The following is a 12,113-nucleotide window of genomic DNA, read 5'->3' on the forward strand; positions in this document are numbered from 1 at the left end:
ATATTTCAACCGATACCAAGAAATTCAGTCGGTAGTAATTTAATGATACAGATAGTCTTATCTTTTGATTTCAATAAACGTTTTTGCTTGAAAATCTCTGTCAAATTGTTGTTAGAAATAAACTCACAACCCAAGTGTCATCATCAGGTGATTTCCGGAAGTTCTGTCGTCCTTAAATGCATCTAAGAGTGGTTGATCAACCAAATTTTGGGACGGAACTACATTAGATTTGCAGTTTTCGTTTTTTAAATAAACAATTTTCATTTCTTCTAGTTTTCATTTGTTTAGAGCATTTATTTATTATTTCGTGAAGGTATATATACTTTTCTCAACTCCCATGTAATTTCTCAGATTTTGTTCCTCCAAGGAGTGCTCCCCAGATTTTGTTTCTTTCTTTTCTATTACTATGTATTTTAAGCAAGTACGTAGTTAGAGAGGAACTCAGCAGGAAAAGGTATGAGAGAATAAATAGCTCTTTAAAAATTATTTCTATACTCCCAAGGAAACTTAGTCTTATTCGCCTTAATCTAATCCAAAATGAATGATTATGAATCTAAACCAAAAGGTAATGCCTTGATAATAATTTCAAGAGTCCCCATTTTCAAAGATAATAAGCTCTTATAAAAATTTTTTTTTTAAAAACCAGCCTTTATATTTAGATTACAGGGGATGAGCAACGTTTATATATGACACAAAGCAAAAAAACTCAGTGACCCCGAAAAACCAAAAGTGACGTATTAAAAAAGTCACTATATTTATTAAATTTTCAGTGAATGGTAAGCCCCCTATGTTTCAAAATGCCACCCCTATGCTTTTAAATGCCTACCCCTATGTTAAAAATGCCACGAAACACGAAAATCGACCATTTGGAACTTCTTAGATCAAAAACATGTTTTGGGGGCTATAGGTTGACTGGGGGTGGTTAAAGGGGGGTTGGAGAGAAAAAGTTATATTTTCATGTATTGTCATCGGAAATGAAGAAGTGTGCAAAATTTCAGCGTTTTTGCTTCACAGGAAGTGAGTCAAATTTCAGTTACAAGATTTGTACCAGACAAACAAACAGACAGGTTGGTGAGTTGATATAAAGACTGTAAAAATTGATTTCATTGCACTGTTTTCAGACAGTAAGAATTTAATTATTAGATGGCAAAGTTATTATTTGTATCTTTATTACTCCATCTAGAAATCTAACGACCGCTGCGTTTTGTTACACCATTTCAATCCGTTGTTTTTACTATATATTTCATAATCATTTAGTCGGATGCTCGGGAAACTTAGCCTTGAGCAATATTAGAGTCGAATCATAATTTTAAAAAATAGTATTTTTATTTTTTTAATGAATTTAAAAATAACGATAGTTTTTCTCCTGTGAAACCCTAATTTCATGATATCCTAATAGCAAACTGCAAAAGCTACGACCGTTAAAATTATAGTGTTCTGTGATTCAAGTCTAAATTTGATTCCCAGGATATTTATCAATCGTGAAATTTTAGCAAAACGATTGATCTTACAAGATTGTGCGAAAGAAACATAACTCCCCATTTTGGCTACACCAGAGGGATAAGTCACGACATGGTTCAAGACACGCAGAGCGGGCACCTATCCAGAGATTTACCACGAGGAGTACTTGGGTGACGTGCGGATTGCGTTTAATGTTTTTATTTTGTAACCACGCATCGGGAAATCATAGATTTCATAAAATATGTCATGAATTTCGTTTCTGTGGTCCTGAATTCATCCTTGATTTCTACCGAAATGGCCGTTGCTTTTATGGCTTTGTTTCCTTAGGCGTTTGTTTCCGAAATCCGCCTCATATTTCGAAAAGAAATTAAACTTTAGGGCACTGGTGGTAGAAGATAACATCATTATTTTTTGAGCGATTTGAGGCCATGATAACACTCTGCAACTTGTAATGATTAAGAGAAAATCAGTGAATAAGTACCCACGGCAGATGTCTCATAAGATGTATAGCAGTTAGTCGCAAAAGGGAAAAATAGTGGCGGGGTGGAGTGGACGAATACCCAAACTTGGCTGCGTGCCTGACACGGAGACGTGCACGAACGCCCGCACTGATATGCACATCAACTTTACTTGCACGCACAAGAGCATTTCTCGGAGCTGTCCCTTAAAAATGACGGATGGAACGTTTCTGGACGAATCAGAACTAATAACGGGGCGGCGATCGAGGGCGGGCGGATCCATGGGAGGGGTGCTGCCACCCCCCCATGTACATTTACCGAAAATGTTTCCGGCCAATGGGATACGGTAAAGGCAGCGACGACGCCCGCCCGACGTCTGCACACGGCCTCCCCCTGTTCCTTCACCCCGCACCCAACTACATATTCGCCATTCCTCCCGCTTCCTACCGCACCCGCCCGAGGGTGTTGGTACTGCGGGAGAAGAGAGAGAGAGAATAAGGTTGAGATGGAAGCATAAAGGGAGGAGAGAGAGAGAGAGAGAGAGGGTGGGTGAGGGGTGGGGGGAGGTGGGGAGGGAGGGAGGGGGGGGTTAAACACGTGGAAGGCCCGTGGTGTTCGATCGCCACTTCCCCTGGAACGGCTTATATCTGAGAAATAGGTCGGGGCTCGAACCCGAGACCCCTCGACGCCGGGGAACCCGACATGCGCGCGTAGGCGTAACGCTTTTGGTTTTTCGGGGAGGGGGGGTGGGGTTTTGGAAAATGGGCTGACAGAGAGGTGGGAGGGGGAGGGAGGTGTTTGAGAGAATGGGAGTGGGGAGAGGAGGAGAAGGTAGAGGAGGTAGTTCGGTAGGGAGGGAGGGAGGTAGGGGGGTAGTAGTTCGCTGTGCACTGTGCGCGGGCGTTTAAGGTGGAGCGAGGGGAGGGGGAGGAGAGGCGATTTCTGGATGTATTGATCCCTCTGCGTCTCTCTCGCCCTCCCCTACCTCCCCCCTCCTTCCCACATCCCCTCCCCTCCATATCCCCCTCTACCCCACCCCCTTGTTTATTCTCCCACTATCAAACTCCACTCTCTCTCTCTCTCTCCCTCTCCTCCTTTCTCTGCTTTCACCTCCTTTTCCGCACTGCCTCCCCCCTCCACCTCTTCCCCCCCTCCCCCGCCCACGCCCCCTCTTTCCCCTCCTTTCCCTCCTCGATCTATCTTCCTCTTCCTTCCACTGCAACTCCATGACCGTTTCCCTCTTTTCTACTCCTCCCACCCCTCTTCCAACTTCTATAGCGATAACCCTTCTATCCTCAGGTTGTGTCCATCACTGGCCACATCCGTAGGTCGCGGGTTCGATGCCAGACGGGCACGTGGCCAGAAATATGCTTCGATGGTACTTGGGTGGTATTAGGGTTTCTTATTGTGATATTTTATCGTCGATTTGCACGCATTTATAAGCCATGCATTTCTCTAAATCGGCCATGTATTTCGTTTGCATTATGATTAATGTTGAATTTATCGTTGGTTATTGGCAGAATTTATGAAGTGCTACCATATCGAAAACTATCATAGGAGAGATGGAGTTATCCCCTGGTATAATGATCTCCTCATCAGATCCATCGCGGGTATTCGCTTCGGGATAAAAATTTTCAGGGGCTAATAGCCCGAAAACCTCTATCTTTGGCTACGTGCCTAATTCCACCCTGACTGGGTCACCTTTCTCCTTGGGGATGCACACATGCGTAAAACGTCGCTCGGCCAACGGGATATATTGATTGCTCAAGGATTAATTTCATTCTCGTAAAAAGTAAGGCCAAAATTTTCACTAAGGAAAGTGAATACTGTACATAATTCACAATGCGATACATGGCAGTCACTCATAAAGTGGTTCAACCCGAAGGTTAGTTTTAATTTATGAGGGTAGAGATCACCCCAGACTAAATCACAGGCTCAGCGGTCCAATTCCTTTCCTGGGCCACCTCGCACTTCGTGGATGGCATGGTAGTATCCACTACAGGTACTCCCTGGTCAGCGACTGTCCGACTTACAACCAACCGATACGACCAAACTTATTTTTAAAACGAACTTTTAAAAAAAATCCCAAATGTCTTAATAATAATGCCATGGATATTGCAAGGGCGTTACGGCTATGTACTCTTATCACTGTATTTTATTTATTTTTATTCTTTATCTTTACACTTATTTAAATACCGTTCGTAAAAAAGCACTTCCCGCAGCGACTCCTAAGTAATCACGGCTTTCGGCACAGCAACCTTTTATGAGATATGTATATGTGAGCCTGTATATGATTTTATACCTGTATACGTCACTTACGACATACAACCAATCCAACCGACGACCAAGTCTTCCGGACGTATTCTTTACCTAAACCCCGAGTATCTCTATTTAGTTTTTCATTGGTCACCTGCTGAATTTTATTTCCCTTTCCTCGTTCTCTGCGAATTCAAAATTCTTTCCCTTTTTCTGCTTCCTCCCATCCCCTTTTTTCAACCATCTCACTCCTCCTATCCATCCACGCCTTGTTCGTGGTGGGGACATATTTACTATCCGTATGTCTCGGGTTCGAGCCCCGTAGGGTCTACCTTCTCCCAGGGCATGCGCACGTGTGGCCTATGTCTCACAAAGATCTCTAAAAATCGGCCCAGATTGAATTCATTATCTTTTAGCTTGAGAGACATTATCGACAGTGAAAATGGGCTGCTTCCTACAGTCATGCTATCCTCATTTTTTTTGTACATAAGCTATTACACTACATTTAACACCACGCAAGGCCTAATGGGTATATGGTAAGGTTGGTAAACTACTGAGCGCTTGACTAGTAATCTAAGAGTTAAGGGTTCAAACCTTTGGACACCAAACAAAACTTCTCACAATAAGAGGTGGTCCAGGGGATGGAAATACCCTTCCTTCCCTTATGTCTAGAATGTGTGAATTTCATTTGCCTCTGTCTTATTGTTAGTCTGGAATGAGCTCTACCCTCACCTATCTTAATCAAATTTCGAGTTGAATCACGGAGGGAGTGAATTACCGCGATGTCTCCCTCTTCTTCTCTTCCTCAAACGCACAACGATAGTTTGCGTTTCCTCGCCCAATACGCTCAAATTATCGCACGCGCTTATATCTGTCGGCGAATGCGTTGGCGTTGGGGAGGTATTTATTGCCTGCCAAGACCTTTGCCGCATTTTTGAATCCATCCGATGAGTGTCATGTTTTTCCCTGGGCATGGTGCATGTGTAAATCTCCGTTCCCAACGATTTATTTTGGAGGAACTTGACTTAAAATGATCCAGACCAATGAATGTCATATTCCTTCAGTTACTCTTCAAACCGCACATCAACCGTGAAATAGATTTTAGAATATCTTTGTCTTCATTTCGGACGGAACCATCTTCCTTTCTACTAGTTAATTTCAATAGAAGTTTGATCTTTTCTCAACTAATTAACTATCCTTCGTCAAGTTACGTCAATTTTAGTTGTAGGGAAACAACGGATGCTCTTCTGGAGTTTTCAAGTCCGCAATTTGTCCCAATTCAGTCCAGTTGTAGTGAACAAGGCTAAAATGTTGCACGTGTTCTATCTCCTCTGAGATCTTTTCACAGATCAAGAATCAATTTTCAGGCATATCATTCATTGCATGTTATGTTGCCATCAGCCGTCGAATATTTTGCCGTAGTCCGTAAAGTCTTGTCTCGGACAAGACTTTTGATTTTGAACAGTTTGGAGCAATTATAATCTTCCAAAAATTGATTTATATGTTTCCACCAACGCATACTATTTTCTTCAGCTAATACTGCTCAAAAGAGGATTATTCATTACTGCCTCGAAATTTGACTCGATGATGTGTCTCAGCACTTGTGGCCATATTCGAGAACCTGGCTCAAGTTTGAGTGCTCACTTTACCTCGGTGGTTCAAACCTCAAACGCAATTTCGGTTTCAGCTTGAGTTCGTATTTTAAATAATAACTTAAACTAAACTCACTTGAGCTAAATCAACTACAAAAATTTACAAAATAATACATTTACCTACGTAAATTATTTTCAGTCAATGTCTCCTGCTGATCAAAATTTAGCATTACTGGAGTACAACATCAAACGCGGAAGTATTTTTACTAAATATATTTCATCTTTAAAACTCGAGTCGATGGCGTCGGACATCTTGGAACTTGGCCACTCAATTTTAGTCAGGACTCGAGTGATGTATCGCTATATCAGCCTGGCAACCGAGGTGAGTTTGAGTCGGGATCAAGACTTGAGAAACGTTCTAGAATACGGCCCTTAGTAAAGTTCCTTTGGCTTTATTGGCGCTGCGCTAGTGCCCATTTTCCGCTAGTCCGCCGATCGAGGGTTCGAGCCCAGGCTAGGATCAGTCACTTTTATCCTTACGTATAAATACGCACACGTCTTATTTACGATGAGCTCATTTTATGCCGCTCTAGGTGATCGATACAGCAATTCAAAAGAAAATAAGCCAAGATATTCATATGCGTAAGCTCAGCACTCTACCCACTAAGCCACTACAAGCCTCCTTTACACCTTTCGCGCACCGAGTTAATGTGACGGAAAACTACTGGGTTCGATTCCAGATGATTTATAAACAGTACGCTTATTGAACATTTTTCACGTTTGAGAGAAATAAAATCAATAACGAATACGTATTTGATAAAATAATTAAGGAACCGTTGGAAAGAGAGAGAGTTTTTGACCCGGTGCGCCATGAGTGATTGGTTGCTTATAGATTGTACATCGCACATTTTATACTACCGCGATTCTCCAGGAGAGCCAATTTTTTTTACATCTAGCGTTACCATAACGCTGGTAGTGAAATGCCCACCCAGGCGGGGTTAGAACCTGTAGCACTTCATTAAACAAGGGATTTAACCCGTCTCCATCGAGATCGACAAAATATCGAAATAATATTCTTGTAACCTTGGGGTCATAGTTCTTGTGAGTGCTTGGATAACCATAGCGGGTTGTCACAGATATCATAATGATGAATCTGTTGTCATTCTTGTCTTTACGTTAGTCAATTTTCGCGCCATCTACACATTAACTATTGCCTTTTTGGTAAAGATAATTTTTCATGAATAGTGGTAAAGTTAACACCGCAAGATATCCACTTATTTGTACGGTATTGAAGCTTCCGAATTATTTGTAGAGTTATTATCTGATATCTGGTAGAGTTGATATCTGAATTATCTGATAGAATTATTTGGATTCAACTTTTAATTTTACATTACCAGGTGTCATTAACTCAGGTCAGTCGCAAATGAAGGCAGGCGTTCAGCGCTTCTTTTATTATAGACGGATTGTTCATGGGCCATTAGAGCTTTTGTGAAATGGATCCGAAGGAATGTTGGATCGGAGAGAGAATATTTCACTTCAGATAACGCCTCTAACATGTGAAATCCATCCATTCGGTATAAGGAGTATTCATTCTCCTACACCACCAGCGAAGTTCTTTTACTGAAAGGATTTACTTTGGGATATGAACGTAATGCGAACCCAAGACCCTCCTATCCGTATGCACGGCACTCTACCTACTAAGCCACATCGAGAGTTAAACTACTGGGCTCGTTTATAATGAGTTTCTACAAGTGAAGCTGGCAATTTGGAAAATTAAACAGGCTCATACAAGTTTCGTAATTCGGTCCGTTTCGTAGTAGAAGTCAGTGATGTCCTTCGCCGCTCCCTTTCAGTAACCATGCACAAATTGCTTAGTTCGAAACTCAACAATTCCTCTCTACCGCTCTCTCTCGGATCACTGTGATGTCAAATACTTCGATACCTCCACTGCATAAACGCTCAACAATCGCCCACTGGATCAAATCCGCCCATCCAGATGAGCAGATGGGCTATCTAGATGAGCGGATTTGATTTGGTGGGCGATTGTTGAACGTTGATGCAGTGGAGGTATCAACTTTCGTCTATGGGCGGCAACCTTAGCGACGTTCTGGTTGTGCCAAAGTGAGATGGTTTTCAGCGATATAAATGCTCGTATCTGTCTATCAGTTCCTTGAATCGTATACAGGAGCCTTATGGATGTTGGGCTAGCCCCACATTTCTCCTGATCACATGCCTTTGTTTCAGTGCTTTTACTTAGATGTGGTTCCTCTTTTCCATATTCTACTTCCTTGCCCTTCTTCGCTCATCTCTTTGCTTTCTTCGAGGAGCTTATCCTTACATTTCCCTCCCCATTTTTCCTCTAATATGTAAACTTTCATCATATTCCTTATGTATTTATTATGTATTTTGGCTTACAGTTATCTTTCGTTCTCTCTCTTCTCCAATCCTTCGGTTTACCTTCTCGTTTCTCATCCTATTCGTCAATTTTATCTTCAGCATCATTGGCCAGCAAATCTCGAATGCTAAACCAAGATTTGAAAACCTTGATTTCTAAAATGCATATCCACAGTATCCAGAATACAGGGAATCCACAGTAATCCAGACGGGTGGAAATTATAATTTAAGAGTGACTCCACCTTAACATTAAAACGTAAATGTCAGCCTTCAAATCAAGAAACAACCCGTTTCAAAATCCACATCGCTCATAATCTCTCCTCTCTTCCTCTCCATTTCCCTTAGCATATATAAATTTTATGAAATGAATTTTTCCCTTGAATTTTCCTTGATAAAGTCATATGCATCGTTCGGGAAACTTAGGGATCACCTAAAACTTGACGAGGTAACGTACCTCAACAGTTTTTCTGCTAACATAACGTTATGATGTAAACGGATAAAATTAATAGCATAGTTCAAGGATAGCCCTTCCTGCATTCATCAGACCATCTAGTCATCACACCGTGTAATCGAACATGACTCAGAAGAAGAAGGTGAACCCCGTCCTCCCCTTTGGTCGGTTGATATTTGTTGGAGGTGATCGACTGCTTAGGACATTTGCGCCATAGGGAATGGTATTATCGTTTTCAAAAGTATGTAGACACCCAGGAGTCCCACTTAACTGATGGGGCTGGGTCGTGAAAACTTGTGAGTTTGGCACATAAAGCGATCTGCATTCCTCATTCGCATGCCACCAAGAGCCGCCGAGGACGGAGGTGGACGCGACTTAGCTAGCGTAGCTGGAGTCAAACTCCAGGATCATGACACCAATCAAAATTAAGATTAGCGGATGGAATGTACTGGGGTAACTCACGTCCACACTCACATTTGGCAGTCGGAGTGTTTTCTTTCGGGCTCCGTGGCAGGGTTTTCCTATCTAAAGATTCGTATTTGGAGTCGCCGTTTATCTCTTACGGATACGTTGCTCCATGGCCGTGTAGGTCTATACTGTGCGCGGTAGTTGCGGTAAACTTCTGGTAGGGCTCGAATCCGAAATTATAATACTTTCTTCACTTTTTAAAGGAGACATCCTGAAAATCAACTTAATCTATGCCGAATGTACATTTACCTCTGTAGGCTACCCTGCAATCCTATGAAATGGGCTCGTGTCAGGACACCAGCCGTTGAAAGAAGAAAAAAAGGAAAGGAAATGCTCGCACGGAGTTACACCTAGCATAAATTTAAGTTTTATATTGTTCGGAGAAAAACGAATTCCTTCATCTATCATTTCGGTGAACTATGTCTCTTAAACTATCGATTCTGACGGACATAGAAATATTATTGTGACACTCGCTTGTCGCTCCGAAATATATGGAGAGGGTGGAGAGAAACCCGGAGTCGGCATTGGCCTGCTCTTATCGAAAGGCCTCACCCCACGACTGCCACACTGATTGCGATCGAAGGATTCGAACCAGGGCACCCCCGCCTCGTAAACCAGTGCCTTAGCCTTTCCCACTAACCCGACCCCGTCCCGACCTATGCTCACCCCTCGCGGGTCCCTCCAACCCTCTGTACCCTCGGCGGCCCCTCCCCCCTCCCTCGGGGGGCCAAGCCATCCGTTCCTCGTGTCCACCTCCGCCCCCTTCACCCTCCGTCCCCTCTCGCCAAGCAAGGACTCCGCTCCTCCACACCCCCGCCGCCCCCAACCCCCCATCTCCTTCCCGCCTACGGCGTTTCGCGAACCGCCCCCCCCCTCGTCCCACGCACTGGCACGCAAGCCGCCCCTCCCCCTCGCTCGCTAGCCCGGGGGCCGCGACCTCCCACTGCTGTGTCCGCAAGCTTCCCGCGCCCTCTCCCCCTTCGCTTTGCCCCTCTCTCAACCACCTCTCTCTTCCATCCCTCGCAGCGGCACACGGGGTGGAGAGGGGGGCGAGAGAAAGAGGATGGTAATGCCTTGTTTCCACTACACCCATCTTATGCCCAGCTGGTTGGAACCAACCATGGCTGCTACGTTTCGAGGTGGATATCGGCGCTAGGTGGCAGAATTTGAGGGCCATCCGCGGTTGTAGTTAATGTCAAGTGGGTTTATTTATTCGCTGTGCCGCAATTCCAAATGCCTGGCTAAACGTTACAAAAAAAAAAACAAATGCATGCGTACATACATGGTGCGAAAATGATCCTTGTAACCACTAATTTTGTGCGAATGCATGAAGGGAAAATAGAAAATGACTTAATTTCATGGATTGGTGCATGATCCGTTCCCATCCACCAAAATTGTTAATCCATTCATAAACTCGCACGTGTTAGTTTATCGTGTAAACAGGTTGTAGGATCGGTATGATTCAGCCCTCCATTCCACCTGTTATCGAGCTAGTTCCTATAGTTCCCTGATTTTCTTCGTTATTGTTTCCTCCTTTATCTGTAATGAGTAATTTTATATCTACCTAGAAGGATTTTCCATCAACATACTTCTTATGTACTTATTGTGGCCTATGATTAAGCCAATCTACCGGATACTCCTTTGGTCTAACTTACTCCACAGCTCCCTTTCTCCTGTTCTTTGGTATACCTTCTCAATTCTCATCATCATTTATATGAAACAAGGTTCGCTGCTGAGGAATTGGGAATCGTCAGCTGCATTTCATTATCGCGCATCAAGGTGCACCTTTCTGGTATGCTTGATATCTCTGGTCGTATATTTGAGAAAGCTTTATGTATTAGCTGGATCAAGTTTTAGCTCAATAATCGTCGATATTCTCGCCAAATTTGTCCATTTTAACAGAAGAGAGTTTCTCCAGCATCGATATGACTTAATTCACTTCTAATATAAACATCATAACTCCATTGACATCAAGATACCCATAAATTCGGAGAAATTGTCTTCTAAAAAGACAATTATTATTATTATTATTGAACGTATTTATGCTGAAATTACATTAATAATAATTTTCGTCTGCAAATTTCTCCTACCTTGCGAGAGTCAACGACAGACTGCTGGCGCGGGATTATCGGAAAAGTGGGCTGAAAATTGGGTGGCAAACGCTAGTATGAGACGGCAGCTATGCTTGTCATCGCAAAACCTTGCTCCTACTTGTCTCCAAACTTTGAATCGATATTTGAAGTAATTTAGGCTAAATATGTTGAAACAATCATTTGTTTCATGGGTTATTTATTATCAACAGGAGAGTTTATTTGGTTAACCAATATTCTCTAGCCAATTTTTAGCTTTTACAGTGAAAATATTGAATTGGAGAGGATTTACAATGTATAGTTTCCCAATTCATCACATTCAGAGAGAGACAAGTTTATTTCCCTGGACCGCCTAATTTTTACCATCCTCATAAAATTTCACTTTAAGGATTTTTGTGGGAAGCATCGTAAGGCCTCCCCCAAAATTGTACCCGTGACCCTTGGGTCAGTATCTCAGTGTGTACATGCCAGTGCCACTAGGTTACCAGGCCACCAGTAGCGGCAGAACATTTATCGGAGCCAATCCGAGGGCGTGAGGGACGCGTCGGGCATCGAAGGCGCGGCCACCGCCTGTGCTGCCACGCAGAGGACCACGGCGTGCAGACACACTTCTATTCCCCTCTTCCGAGACTCTCGACGTGAACCGCCCACCCTAAAAACCTTCTCTCTCTCTCTCTCCATCGTGTCCTTCTCCTCAGCACACTTTCTCTCCTTCTCCGCGTCCTCCACCCTCTTCGTCCTCTCCACCACCCTCTCTCCTCCTCCTCCGCCGCCGCCGCCGCTTTCGTATCGTAGGTGGTGGCTGGGACCGCCTGTTGAGGAGTCCTTCATCGATCCCGTCGGACGCGTTGTTGGCGACGACCCCCCCCCCCCTCCCTGCCTCCCCTCTCTCCCCCTCAACGCCTCCCCCACTGCCTCCCCCTTCCCCTACCTCTCCTCCCCC

This window comes from Ischnura elegans, chromosome 1 (assembly GCF_921293095.1).
Source record: "Ischnura elegans chromosome 1, ioIscEleg1.1, whole genome shotgun sequence".
In the NCBI taxonomy this organism is placed as follows: Eukaryota; Metazoa; Arthropoda; class Insecta; order Odonata; family Coenagrionidae; genus Ischnura; species Ischnura elegans.